The sequence below is a fragment of the Microcebus murinus genome, chromosome 2 (assembly GCF_040939455.1).
Source record: "Microcebus murinus isolate Inina chromosome 2, M.murinus_Inina_mat1.0, whole genome shotgun sequence".
Classification (NCBI taxonomy): Eukaryota; Metazoa; Chordata; class Mammalia; order Primates; family Cheirogaleidae; genus Microcebus; species Microcebus murinus.
Window position 1 is genome coordinate 123,428,569 of NC_134105.1, and position 14,808 is coordinate 123,443,376.

Genomic DNA, 14,808 nt, shown 5'->3' on the forward strand with positions numbered 1-14,808 from the left:
CTGTAAAAATGAGAAGATGCTGTTTTTGTCTTCTTTCACTTTAGACAGAGCCTGGCAATCACAAAAGGAACATTGGAGAATACACAAATACATGAAATTAAACAATATGCCCCTGGATGACAGGTAGGTCAATGAAGAGATTAAGAAGGAGATTAAAAAATTTCTTCAAACAAATGAAAAGGAAAACACTACATATCAAAACCTACGGGACACAGCAAAAGCAGTAGTAAGAGAAAGTTACAGCAATAGTGCCTACATCAAAGGTAGAACGGCCTCGAGCCGGCAGAGCGCGGCTTTGCCAGGCGAGCCGAGACCTCAGAGGCGCCGAGCGGCGGCGGGCCCCCCACCCTCGAGCACGGCGACAGGTGCCCGGCCTGCGGGCAGAGTGAGCAGCTGCCCGGGCAGCTGGGGACGATCGCCGCGTCAGCACAGGAAGGACAGGCAGCACCACAGAGGTGACCCTGTCGCCCCACAGAGGCCCGGCTCCCGCCAGCGCCCTTCCGTGAGGCCCTGCCCCACGCCGCGGCACGCTGCCCTGGCCACAGGCAGCGCCACCGTCTTGCGGGACTCTGCTCCCCGCAGCCACCTTTCCCCAGGGCAGACACAGGAAAGGCCTCCTCAGAGGGCCCTGGGTGCGTCTGGTCCACCCGCCTGCTTCTGTGTCACACTTGGTTACTCGCCCAACACAGACTCATCTGTGCTGAGACTCCGGACTGATGAGATCCTGGGAAGCCTTCAAACTGGGGACTACAAACTGCAGCGTGTTGTCCCGGGTCGGTTTGAATTGTCTAAAGCTCTGATTACTTTCTGATCGCTTCTTTTTAACCTGGAACCCTTTATTTTTCATTTTCAAAAGGGAAAAATTATAGAGTGCTTTAGAGGAGGCAAAGGGTGCTGCTCGGTTGTTTGTTTGGCTACACGAAAGCCTGAGTGGTCAACAGCTAAATCCGCAGAGCTGCCTGGCAGCCAGCTCCGTCTCAGCAATCTTCCCAGTGGGGTATGTGACCTTTGCCTCAAGGGAATGAGAAACTACAATCTTCGATGGCATTTTGCAGGGGAATAATGCAAAGGTTAAACATATTGTTTTAAATATATCTGTGTTCCCACCTAGTTTAATGATCACAGAGACTCCATGCAATCCTTTTAGCCTGATTTCTTATCGTGTTGGTCTCTCAAAGGTAGAAGGACTTTGCATCTCACCGTATTTGCTTGCCCTGGCAATATGGGGTCACAGAGAGCTGCCTGGACTTCAGCTCGCAGACTGCTTGCTGTCTGGGGGGTGGCGGGTCGCCCCGTGGCTGCTGAGCCACTGAAACATGGCCAGCCACATTGAGACGCTCCGTAAGTGTGAATATAGACTTTAAAACTTAGAATGAAAAACAATGTAAAAATCGGATTAACTTTTTAAATATTTGATTGTATGTTGAAATGATAATGCTTTGGGTGTGCCGGTTAAATCAGAGTAGCTCAGCCTTCCCACTCTCCACCTGCGAGCCGGGCCACTCCATGCTGCAGGGCTGGCTGTGCCCTGTGTGTCGTGGGACATTTAACAGTGTCCCCAGCTGTCTCCCACGAAGTGCCTCTAGCACCTTCCCAATTGTGACAATCAAAAATTGCCTAATGTCGGCCGGGCGTGGTGGCGCATGCCTGTAGTCCCAGCTACTCGGGAGGCTGAGGCAGGAGGGTCGTTTGAGCCCAGGAGTTTGAGGTTGCTGTGAGCTAGGCTGACGCCACAGCACTCTAGCCCGGGCAACAGAGTGAGACTCCGTCAAAAAAACCTATTTCCTATAAAGGGTTTTATATTAATATTATTCTCAGGACAATTCTATGTGGTAGAAGGAGCAGTTATTATTTTTATTTTCATTTTACTGATGGGAAAACCGAAGCTCAGAAAGAGCAGAATCTCACAGCTGGCAAACTTCAGAATTTCAAGGCCAGGATTCATGTTGCAGGTCTTCTGGAGCAGCCTCCAACAGACCCCTGGGTGGGGGGTGGCCTCCTAACAAAAAGTCTTACAGGGAGAAAGCCATGCATGTTTCAGTAACTTTCATGGTCGTGGCCTGCCTGATGCAAGGCTACAAAAACTCGGACAGCTAGAACAAATAGCAGAGATTTCCCCACCACTGTTAATTATCCAGCAGAGAGATTTTGCATGCTGCTGCCCAAAAAAATAAGCCTACTTTAACTTTAATGTATGACCTACAATTCAGCAAAAGAGACACTAACTTGATTGCATTGAACTTACTCAAGATGATATTTTTCTCTAGAAAATCCAAAAGATTTTTTATTTTATTTTTGTGAGCTAGAGATATGAATGTTGCTGGAATCCTAAATAGGAAAAAAAAGAGAGAGAATGAAAAGAAAAACAGGAAAAGCATGCCTGTTACACATTAAAATAATTTCAGCAATGGCCTCTCAGTTGGGAGACCCGGGCTGTGGTGTTCTTAAAGAGCCATCAAACTAAGTGCTCAAGCCCCCAGATTCACAGGAGGCTGCTGGAGCAGCAGAGCCCAAGAGATGGGGCCGTAGCACTCCTCAGCCCCACAGCCCCAGCCCTCTTCCATCCGCCCGCTCTGCCGCCCCGCCGGCAACGCCCTGCAGACGTCGGGAGCAATGCTGCCACGGTGGAGACCCGTGAGCCTCCTCCTGACCTCTCCCAGCCTGGGCCAGCCCCATGAGCCCCCGAGACCCAGGGCGCAGAGCATGTCACATAACGAGATTTCCAGGAGAAAAGGACTTTCGCTAAAGAGTATGTCAGCAGATGTCAGTGGAAACCCTGAATAAAGAACAAGGGCGACATTGCCCTAACACCCCTTGCCTTTGGGTTTTCCAAGTGTCATTTCCAGACACTCTACTCCTGGCCCCGCTGCTGATTTGCTACTACTCTTCTTTCTTTTCGGCCTTGGTTTATCCAAAATGTTGCTCTCTGAGCCCTGAGGCTCTATGAGTCTGTGTCGGACCGCTCTGCGCTTGGATCCCAGCGTCACTCCTAGAGCTCATGCACCTGATCACCAAGATGCTATAACCAAGGAGAACTTTCTTCTGTAAAGAGAAGTCCATGCCCCAGCTCCACTGGGTCCCGGCACACCTGCAGGTCCCGCCCCCGCCAAGGCCATACATCTTCCTGTGGGGGCGCGGGGGCCGAGAGCACATCGCCTCAGCCCTGCAGGAGCACTGAAGCTCAAAGCCCCAAGAAGAGCCAGCCTAAGCTGGGTTCATGAATGCTTTATGACTGTTCTGCCGAGCAGTTACCCCCATGCTAAGCGCGTCAGAACAAGCCTTCCGAGCCATGCTGACGGATGTGTGCGGGGAACCTGTGGGAGTTATTAATATTCATGCTCCTGTCACACTTTTGCAAGTAACGGAAGCTTGTTTTCTGCAGCACCTCATTAGGCGAGGAAGACAAGTGACCTCCTAGGGCTTCGCAGCACAAAGTGCGATCGCCCAGGACCCGGAAGGGACTAAGGAAAGGGTAGACAAGGTAAGAGGGACGAAGGTGTGAAATTTTCTTTTTGGACACTCACAAAAGATCCTTTTGGTGAATTCAAACCTTCGTGGGGGACAAAGCGAGCCGCTGTGGAGTCTGGGGGCTGTTCAGTCTCCGCCCTCTCACTGAGGACAGCAGGACTCAAAACGCGGTGTCCGCGACCAGGGTGGAGAATTCGGGCATCTGGGTTGAGCCATCTTGCCTGCGCAGACAAGGCAGGGATGGCGCCGGCAGGGAGCCGTGGGGCAGGGCGGGCACAGCGAGCAGGACGAACGCGGGTGCGTGGGGCGGAGCCGCAGCGCAGGGACGGCAAACGGCCCGCACCCCTGCTCTGGAACCCTTCTCACTTGGCATTATCCTTAGGTGCCTGACGTCTCTCTGCCTCTGTGCCTCTGTTTCCTCATCTGCAAAATGGGTATAAGAGTAGTACCTCATTTTGTTGTGAGAATTGAAAGAGTTAATATACATAAAGGTGTTAGAGCAGCACCTGGTGAGGAGTACACCCCATTAACTGTAAGTTACCACCATTATCCCTGCTAGTATTATTAATATTTTTGTGTCCATTTTGCTCGGCTGAATGAGTTCTCTGAAAGCAGGATGTCTCCTATTTGTTGCCCCAAAGCCCAGCACTGTGCCAGCGCAATTTAGTTGCATAATAAATACCTAATAAATCAATAAACGGATGGATGAATGGCACATTCTCTAACCCTACCATTATAGATGGGCCTCACCCCATCTTCAGGCTACATGGAGTCGTTTCTTCTTGATAGCGTCAGCTCACTAATTCATTCAACAAACATCTGTGGGCCACCTGCTCCAGGCCAGGTGCTGCCTGGCGCTCAGGGAGCAGTCTGCGGTAGCCTGGTGAGGGCGGCCGAGCGGCCTGCAGAGGGGACACGTGCAGGAAGCCCGAGGAGGTGAGGAAGCTGCCAGGCGGCTGCAGGGGCCAGCCTGCCGGTCAGAGGGAACGGAAAGTGCAAAGGTGTGCCCGGACGGCGACACCTCGGCGGTGGCCATGGTGGCCAAACCAGAATGGGGAGGGCTGCTCCAGCACAGGAGCGCACGGGCCAGCCCGCCGCACGCCGCCTCTGCAAAGCCAAAGCACAATCAGGAGGCAACGCCCTTGCCTAGCTAAGCTGTGTTTGTAGAGTGGAACTGGCTTTCTCAGCCTGATCAGGAAGGCCACTCCTGAGAATTCCAGATCTGGTTCTGTCTATACGTCACAAACCCTGTTCCTCCTGGATACACCAATTAGATGAGACATAACTGGAAAGTGCCTAGCACGGTACCTGGCTCACTGCCATGGCTTTCGACGATTACTGTTATTGCAGTCTCGTTCCCTCAGCCTCCCCAGCTCCCACCCTCCCAAATGCCACAGAGGAGGGGGAATCCTGGAGGGCCTGCTGCTCTGTTGCTGCCTGGGCAGCATAGCTGGGGAGGGGGGAAGAGAGAACTGACTATTAGCGTGTATCTTCTGCACCAGACTGTGCGAAGCTGGGGAGCAGCAACCTCCAACTTCGTGCCCATGCAGGCTGCCCAGCCGAGCACCTGGCACATAGTAGATGCTCAATGACTGATGAAAGAATAAGTGAGAGATGGAGCACAGCGCCATAGGCTGGGGCGTGCTCCCAGAATGGCCTGTTTCCAGAAGCCCTGCCACCCTTCTCAGCTAGCAGGAGCTGGCGACACCCACGGAGTGAGCTTTGACCGAGACCTGACATCTCAAGAGCTTAATTCTCTTACCGCCTCACGTGCACACTCCCTCAAATGCCACCTGGCGTTTTGGGTCATGAGTGAGTGGCAGCCCACAAAGGGGGTTTGGGCGATTTTATTGCAGTTTAGCTTTGTTGGCATTTAGATCAACCATCCCTTTCTGTGACTGTGAGCTTTAGCTCAGTGTTCACTGAGAAGATATAAATTATTAAACAAAGGAAAGCAACTCTGGCTTCAGATCGGATGGTAATTAGCATCACCTAGCACCGAGAAAAGTCCCTTCATGTGGCCCATGTGTCAGCATAAGAAGTTTGGGATTTGGCAACAGTGCTTGCGTTCTGGCTGATGTTACTCTCAGACATGCCTGGAAACAGTTTGGGCACTCACCCCCACTACAACAGGGAAGGGTAGAGGGAGAAGACAGGAGGGAAGAAAGAGCAAATCTTGGTATAAGAATGAAAGAAATGTCCACTGATAGCACATCTTCTATGTACCGTCTATGAAACATATATGATCTCATTTTAACTTTTACATCATGAGGTAGGTGCTACTGTCTCTGTTTTGCAGATGATGAAACTGAGGTTCCAAAAAGGCGAGTAACACACCCAAAAACACACAGCACGCAGAGGAGCCGGAAGTGGAGCCGGGGTCTGCCCCATGCTCAGCTGCCTTCTCAGAAGCTGGCACAGACCCTGCAGGTGGCTGCGATGTCCGCCCCAAACGGCTCCATGGATGACCAGCAACCACGCCCAGGGAAGGGCGTAACTGTGGGCCACGCCCTGTGGACAAGCACACTGGGAGGGAGGAATGAGTCTTTACACATTTCGGTAGCACCAGAATTATGTCTCCCCTGTGAGAAGAAGAAGGAGAACTTTCTTTACAGCCAACTGAACAGAGCCCATGCAGCCCTACAGCAGTTTCTCAGCTTTTTTACTATGGTCCCCCTTAACAGCCTTGGTAGACACTTTTTCTCCTAATCACCATAAAATGTTGCTATATTATATACATGCAGACATGTATATGTGCTTTATATATAAAAAGAGCAAGATTTTGCCCCCCACCAAGAACTAATTTTTGCTTCCATTTAGAAGGTACATCCTAGACCAAGTCAGGGTCAGCAGTTCTTTCATATATTCAACAGTATTTATTGTGGGCTCCATAAATGGGCTTCAGACCAGAGCATCCCACACTCATTTCCCTCCTGAAAAGTGGGACTTACTCTAAATTGTCACGTGGAAGACAAGGAGAAGCCGAGTGAAGTAGAGAACTGCAGGAAGTGAGGAGAGAGGCAGAGAAGAAGAGACAGGGCCTGCCGGGGGTGGGCTCCAGCTGAAGCTGGGTCAGCCCATCCATCCAAGTCCAGCAGGACCTGCCTCCACATTGGTGTCCACACTGCTCCTACCCTAAGGCACAGGACCCCAGGAAGGCTGGCTTAGCTTGTCCAGCTGCAAAAGCACGCTGAGGCATGCCTGCACTCATCACAGCAAAGAACCGCAGGGTACTAGGACAGACAAGGTCTTCAATCTCTCCTATCTTTCTCATTCTACAAAGAGGAAACTGAGATGCAAAGGGAAGATGTAAAGGGATGTGATTCACGCGAGGTCTTGGTGGCCTTATTAGTGGCAGGAGGACAAGAAGCCAGGTGTCCTATACCCTTTCCAGAGCATTGGGTCAAATATAACCCTGGTATATCTCAGCGAAAGATGCTAATCAAGATGAAGTCCAAGCTCAGTGCCTTGCTCAGAACAGGTGCTACAGCCACTCAGAAACAAGCAGGGCTCTGCACACATGTGGGGCAATAGCCAAGGGCCGGAGCAGTGGAGCCCAAGATGAGCCAGTCGGAGACGCAGCCATGCAGATAAACACCAACACTCTTCATGCCATTCAGGAAGCCTGCACCCAGTGTTGCTTGCGTGAGAAGAAGCACCTACAGTAGTGTGAGGTGATATTTGGGGAATATCGAGATCTGAGGTTTGGATTCTCAGGGAAAAACATGCCAAGATAAGCTGCAAGAGGACGTATCCTTCAATCCCCATCTGAAATGTCACCTCCTTCACAAAGCTCTCCCCGGCCCTCACCCCCATTCAATTGGAAGTAAATGCTCCCTCTCTCAAAACACTCAGATTGTGCCATTTTTGTGGCACTATATTGCCTTGTATTATAATCACTGCTGCATTCACTTTTGCATATGTTATAACTCTCTTTTTAGAGTATAATCTATATTTTATATGTAGATATAAAGCTAGAGATATAGTATACATTTTACATTCTCTTTCAATGCCTAAAAGTGGGCTTTGCCCCAATATATACTCAGTAAACATTTGCTTAATGAATATTCTAGCATAAAATCTCTTAGAAATAAAAGATTATAATTGATGCAACAAAATAGATTCAAAGAAGAGAAGCATTTAAGCACTGATTTTTTTCCTAATTCCAAAATAAATTCTCTTTTTGGGATTCAGAAAGTGACAGGAATTGTTGACACTGGAAAATGGGAGAAGGGAAGCTGAATCAATCAGGTAACCAACAAAAGCCTTTATTCGCCTGAGAGCCCTCAGCGTCCGTCAGCCGCTTCCCGGGGTGAAGAGTCCTCGCTTCTCAGGGACGATGGAAACGGGGATTCAGTTGAAAAGGTACATGAAGGAGTTAAAGGACACCATCAGAAAGGCACGCAGATCCCTAAGTTAGAGCTCTAACCGGTCAGGCCAAATAGGACTGAGGAAAGAGTGGACGGCTACATGGCGAAAGACCCAAAAATGGCCAATGCAAAACTGAAATTCTGAAAAGTCAAAGCCAGGCAGGTCGAGAAGAAAATGCTGCCTCAAAGATTCCTTGTGAGACCTTTGTCACCCATCTGGAGAGACCACGCACACACACATACACACGCACTAACACATGCACACATAACCTCTGAGAATGTTCCAGGCCTTGGCAACCTTCCAACAACCACTGTGGCCGACCGCTGTGCCCTGTGGTTCCAAGCCACCTGCCTGGTGTAGCACAAGCCAGAAATTCCTGAGGGTCTCAGGACCATGGAAGTTCGCAGCAGCCAGGTGACTTTAGGCCTGAGGGAAGAGCTAGCTCAAACACTGCACTGGAGATCACGCCAGACAGCAGCTGCCTAAATAACAGCCCAGCTCCAGGAAGATTTCTCTTCTGGATAAGAAGGGTCATTTATTCTGCCAGGATATGAGCTGCGAGGCAGGAAAAAAATATTCAGGTAAAAGAAGCTGATAATGTGATAAATTCTTTGTATTTCTTCCTACAGAGTTTGAAACCTTCTTGGACACAAAGATCTAGAGACGTCCTCTGATATAACTTCTCTCTGCCATTCTATAGCCATCCCACATAAAATAGCTAGAATGTATCCAACATTCACTATGTGCCCAGCACTGTTAAAGGTATCTACAAGTATTAGCTCATTTATTCAATGCAAAAAAATTCTATAAGTTAAGAAGTATTATTAGTCCCGTTTTTATGGATGAGGAAGCTGAGGCCCTGGGAGATCAACTCATCCGAGATCACACAGCTCTGGAACTCCCATTCTTATGCACTGTGCTGTACCATGTCTCATGTTAGGGTTCCAGGGAAACCGTCTTAAATTTTTATCTCACTTCCTGTTATTGACACAGAGTAACCCCTCAATTTTTCCACTGGAAATATATGCATGTTCCTGAGGGTTTATCCACCTCAGTAAATCCAGTGCAGTCTTTCTGGGCACCTGCGAGGTGAAAGTCAGGGCAGATGCAGGGGCAGCGCCATCTGGTGGCCGGAGGCAGGGCTCGCCTCACTGCTGCTCACCCCAAGCAGGAGGTGCCAGCAAGCTGGGCAGGATGTTCTGTGCAATGAGCAAGAAGAGAAATCCCCCTGCATCTCTGATATGCATTCTCCCCGCCTTATTTAGTCCTTGACTTCATTTCTAAATTGTGTCTTCATATTTGGTTGGAGTGCGGAAACTTCCTATCAACCCCCATCTCCCAGTGCCTTGGGGGTACAGCTTAGCCCACCTCTGCTCCAAGATGTATTTCCCTCCATCTGAACCTAATATGTCCAAACCAAGCTCTCCATTGTCTCCCTAGACCTGCTTTTCCTGAAGTCTTCCCCATCCTTCTGCTGTTTGAGCCAAAAACCTTGACTCCTTTCTTTCTCTTACACCCCACACCCAATCCATCAGCAAATTCTAATAGCTTCATCCTGAAAATACATCCAGAACCCAACCACTGCCCACCACCATCCCCATGGCCACCACCTTGGTCCAACCACCATGACCTATCCCTGGATTATTGCAAGAGCCTCCTGTCCCTCACCCACAGTCTAATCTCCACCCAGAAGCCAGAGTGGTCCTGGAAAAATGTAAGTCAGAGCATGCAGTCAGTCCTTTGCTCACAACCTTCAGCAGTCTCCCTCTAGCTCGGAGTAATGTCCAGAGTCTTCACCTTGGCCTCTGGCCCTCCGTGACTTGCTCCTGCCACCCTCTCTGAGTCTCCCCCTGCCAGCCCGGCCCCTGCACGGGCCTGCACGCTGGCCTGCTGCCCTGGCACACAGCAACGTGCTCTGCCTCGCGGCCTCACCCTATGCCCCTCGGCCTGGCTTGCTCCTCCCAGATACCTGCAAGGCTCACCCTGTCACTCCAGCCACGCCTCTGCCCAACCACCTCCTTGTCACAGCGGCCATTCCTGGCCTCCCCATGTAGAAAAGCAGCTCCTGCAACAAACACTCTCTTGCTTTACTTTTCTTTGTAGCACTCATCACCACCTGATATTTGTTTGTTTGGCACCTGTCTCCTTCCACCGGAAGGTAAGCTCCGTGAGGGCAAAGACTTAGTCTGTTTTACTCACAGATGTATCTTGGTGACTAGAGTGGTACCTGGCATGCTGTAAGTGCTCAATAAATATGTAGGGTGAGCAAGCACAGAAGTGACACTCTGTGCTTTTGTGTAATGTCTGGATCGAGGAGGTGAGTTTCTAGAGTCAGAGGCACCATCAGTGAGCACTAAAGAAGTATTTGTAGGATCCAAGCAGTCGTGGATGAAGTCCAGAGCTAGGGCAGATCTTGGACAAGCAGGCCCACTTACATTATCAGAAGCATAGTCTAGTGGGTCTCCAGTGGTGTCTAGCAGCTTCAAGTCACAGAGGACCCAACTCAAAAGAACTAGAACATGAATGAGATTCTTGGTCTGTGCAACAAGCATAGAGGAAAAGTTCCCATGGATAGTTAATTCAGCAGTTCAATGATGACGTCAGGGACTCAGATTTTTTTTTTCCATCTTTCTATTCTGCTACCTCAGCACGTTGGGTCTTACCCTCAGACCTGTCCCCTCATAGTCACGAGACAGCTATGGCAGCTGTGAGCACTACATCCTCAACTGACGACCCTCATTATCCAGAGGCGGCTTAGAAGAGAGCGCTCCTCTCCCGGGGAGAGTGAGGGGAGCTTTCCCAGAAGTCAGAGTGGATTTCTCCTTCCGTAGCACCAGCAAGTTGAATCCCAGGCCCACTTCTAACCAGTGCCTGGATGGGATCGCTGTGACAACCTCAGCTTAACCAAGATTTACCCCATGGCTGGGAAGGACCACTGTGCCCTGAAGCCAGTGTCTTGGGATTCCTGCACACAGTCGGGGTCCTGTCAGGAAGGAAGCCTGTTGGGACAGGCTGAGTAAGAGCCCGAAGGCATCCAGCTCCTCATTGCCTGTGAATGCTACCTTACATAGCAAAAGGACTTTACAGATGTGATTGAATTAGGATCTTGAGATGGGGGGGATTAGCCAGGATTATCCAGGTGCATCCAATGTAATAAAAAGCCTCCTTATAAAAAGGAGGCAGAGGAAGATTGGATGGAGAAGAAGGCAGTGTGACCACGGAAGCAGAGGTGGAAGTGATGTGTCCAGGAGCCGTCAGAAGGTGGAAGAGGCTGGGAATGGCTTCTCTCCTGGAGCCTCCAGTGGGCTCCAGACCTACAGACACCTGGATTTTAGCCCCCAACACTCAGTCCAGACTTCTGGCCTCCAGAACTCTAAGGCAATACATTTGTGTGGTTTTCAATCAGCAGGTTTGTGGTCACTTGTTATGGCAGCAGCAGGAATCTACTACTGCTGGGGAGCCAGCATCTGTCACAGGTAGAAAGGCACTGGACGGGCCATTGGGTCTTCAAGAATCCTTTAAACTTCTGATAGACAAACAGGGGCCTTGATGGGAAATCACTGCGCCCTGCTGCCGCTGGCCCTCCCACGGCGAGATGGCGGCGAGATGGCGCGCAGCCCCTCCCCAGCCTGGCCCTTCGCAGCAGGAGCTTCAGGAATCACTATTCTCAGGCCTGGCATACAGAAATCATCTTATTTTTTTTAAGAGCATTAGCTTTCCTAGCTGCTTTCTTTCTTGCTTTTTCAGTGAGAGGGGGAGAAAGAGCAGACTTCGTGCCCTGAAGCAGAGGTGGCTGCCTTCAGCACGTGGAGCCCGATTCCCACTGCTCGGCCCTCCAAGCAAGGTCAGCCGTGAATCAGGAGCAAACCGTCGTCCTCTGTTCACCATTCCTTTAAATAATCCTCTGCTTCTCCTCTTCCAGGAAAAAAATGTTTTTGAATGAAAATTAGTATTAGCCATAACGATACTCTTTCACGTTCACGTTCTCAAAGAGCATAGCATCATTAGCAGTCAATGCACATGACGCTTCTCTTCTCCTGGCGGGACAGGTCCGTGCTGGCGTTCTCTCTCGGCACCAGGGACCAGGTGCTGCGGGACGCAGCGCCACCCTTCAACTTGTCATTCACCAGCCAAAGAGCCAGGTCGACCGAATCTCAGATCTTCCCAACATACGTGGGACCAGTATGGGCCAACGGCCTCCAGAAAAGATTGGGTAAAATAAAGTTAATCAGTAAATAACCAGAAGACAGCGCACGAGCCACGCGCGCCGCGCGGCACAGACAGCAGAGCCGCGCCGGTCAGAGCCCGAGCCGCGCCGAGGGTGTCCGTGCACGGGCCTTTCGCTCTGCCCGCATTTCACACCACTTGGAATTCTCGTAGCGCAGAGAGGCGCTCTTTATTACAGTCAGAACACACGGCTTTCTACCCAAAGACAACGGCAGCTGCACCTGCAGCGGAAGAGAGCACGTTAGACGCTGGTAAACGCGGCCCCGTGCTCCTGGGTGACCCTGCCTGACGGATTTAAGGACTCTCCTGCATCTTGGCACACCACAGGCCTGCAGCCGGCCTGCGGCCTGCTCCGAAGAGACAGCACAGAGAGGCACTCGTAGGACGTGAGACCACTCATGTACTGAATAAGCTAATTCTTTAAGCAGCCCAGTGTCTCATTTAAGGCCAATAGATGGTTTCAGGGAATTTCTTGCAGAAGGACAGAGATGAATTAAATCAGTGGCTCCAGACCTTGGGATTTCACTGACCAATAAAACATCCTCTTCTTGTACCTCCTCCCCTAAAGATGTGGGAGGAATCCACAAAAATTTAGGAATTTGCTCAGGAAAAAAAAAAAAAGAAGAGGATATCATCTACTAGTACCATCATTTTATTTTTAAAGAGGGTATTTTAATACCAACTAAAGCAAAAGGACCTAATCTCAGAATTCTAACAGAGAATACATTTAGCTCTATGAAAAGCTCACCACATTGTCCTTATTTTTTTCATCTCATTGCAGACTGGTGAAAACTTTGTAATGTTCTAGCACCAACTGCAGACCTGCATTTGAAAACCCTGGGTTAAACGCATCTTAAGTTCTCTTACAGGTCTCAGTTTACAAGACCCATTGTCATTTGCCTTTTTACACAAATTCAAGGAAAAGCCATGCACATACTTATGCTGTGCCTTGAAGCCACAGTGACAGGTCGATGGTACCTACAGAGGGCAGCCTTAGAGAGAACACTTTCATCCATCTGCCCATCTACTCATTCATTCATTCCACAATTATGAAGTGCCTACTCAATGTCAGGGACTGTATTGGGAAGGGGAAGCAAAATGAACTTCCAAGCCCTACTGACACACAAACCATGAAATAAGTGGACAAAGTTGCAGCGAGACCCCAAAGAGCAACGCCAGAGCCCATCCAGGTCTGATCAGAGGGAGGGGTTTGGGGCACAGGAAGGCGGGCTAGGCCCACATGCTGCACCCACCAAGTGTTCATCTTCCAGTGTACACACCCCAGTAGCGACGGTGACAGCAGGAACATCTCAGACAAGGCAGACAATGATCTGTCCCTGTTCTAATTCTGGAACTGCTGTGCCACCTCATTAATATGTGAAAATGTGTTAAAAGCTGCTGATAAACAGCTGCACAGAGGCAGAAATAGTGGCTCCCATCACATTTGCAAGCTTTATTGACTCTCCAACATAGCATAAGAAAGGAAGCTCTGCCTGCATGTTTAAACTGGGTAATTTGCCCCTCTTTATTGGCAGACGTTTGCCATGCCGTGTCTCCCCAACCACAGTTTAAGGACACTTCTGTTTCACACAGCTCTGTGAGCTGCCTCTTTCTTTGGAAGAACTGTCATGTCGACTGGCATAGTTGTTTCAACATTCCAATTTATCAATAAAACAGAGTATTGACTAGCATCAAGGCATCACACAATTTCTAATGACTGCATTTCTTTCTTTCACTCAGAGAGCATGTGATTAAGAAATTAATAGATACCAGTTACATATAAATCAGTGCACGCCCTCAGTTGACTGAGGCCATGGACAGTGCATTTTGTAGGCGAGGCGTGTAAAATTTTATCCTAATCCGAGGCCGGCCCAGGAGTTAGAAAAAAGTCTTATCTGAAATGTTATAGCCAGAGCAGACTTTCAAACCTCACAGGCCCCACTCCCAATTCCAGGAGCAAAAGCCGATTTACCTTACCACAGGGAGGGCTCTGCTTCCTATTTCCCTAGCTGGAGAAAAGGTCACCCTCGATCCAATCACCAACTTTCCCTCTCCACACTCCCCTCTCCGGTGACAGACTGATGGCCCCTTGGGTGCCACCTGAGAGTGCCCCAGACGGGGACAGCAGCAGTGAGCTCACCGGATTGATTTCCACCAGGTGCCTACTTGGACAGGCCGTGGCGGCGATTCCTTCACTGACCCCCTTGACCACCCATCCCGCCCCACGAGGAATTCCAACCTGCTGGGACCTTCTCTGCTGGGTAGGTGCTACACTGCTGCTGTCTGGTACCAGTGGCAGCTGCCCCCTTCCCTCTGGGTTAGGGGCTACGCATTTGCGCCATTTTATATTATGTTTGCTTTCTTGGCAGACAGCTGATGTCTCATTATTGGGAGACACGGTGGGGAGAGGAGAGGCGTGACTCTGGGGCATGTTCTGTTTGACAAAAGGCAGATAATAAAAAGGTGGGGCTCTTTTTAAAACACAGAGAGCAAAACTATATAATTTAACTAAATGAGAAGGGCCTTGGATCCTGTAATTATCCAAGCAATGCAGGAAGCAGAGTAACTTAGAGACAGGAGTTTCTTTCTGGAAGCATTTAGATAATTCTCACAGCCACACATCTTCTGCGGCCTGGATGCCCGGCCCTAGCCCCAGCCCCCCTGCTCGCATGGGCTTATCAGGGCATCCCCACCTCTAGAAAGTCTGAATATTTCCTGGCAGTGCCGAGGGTAGGGGGCCTT

The 14,808-nt window shown here is 50.0% G+C and overlaps 1 long non-coding RNA gene across 1 annotated transcript in view; it reads right to left on the reverse strand.

Annotated features, from left to right (window-relative positions):
* Positions 1-14,808, reverse strand: part of LOC142869604 (uncharacterized) — a 28,722-nt gene that overhangs the window by 8,177 nt on the left and 5,737 nt on the right. The window lies entirely within an intron of this gene.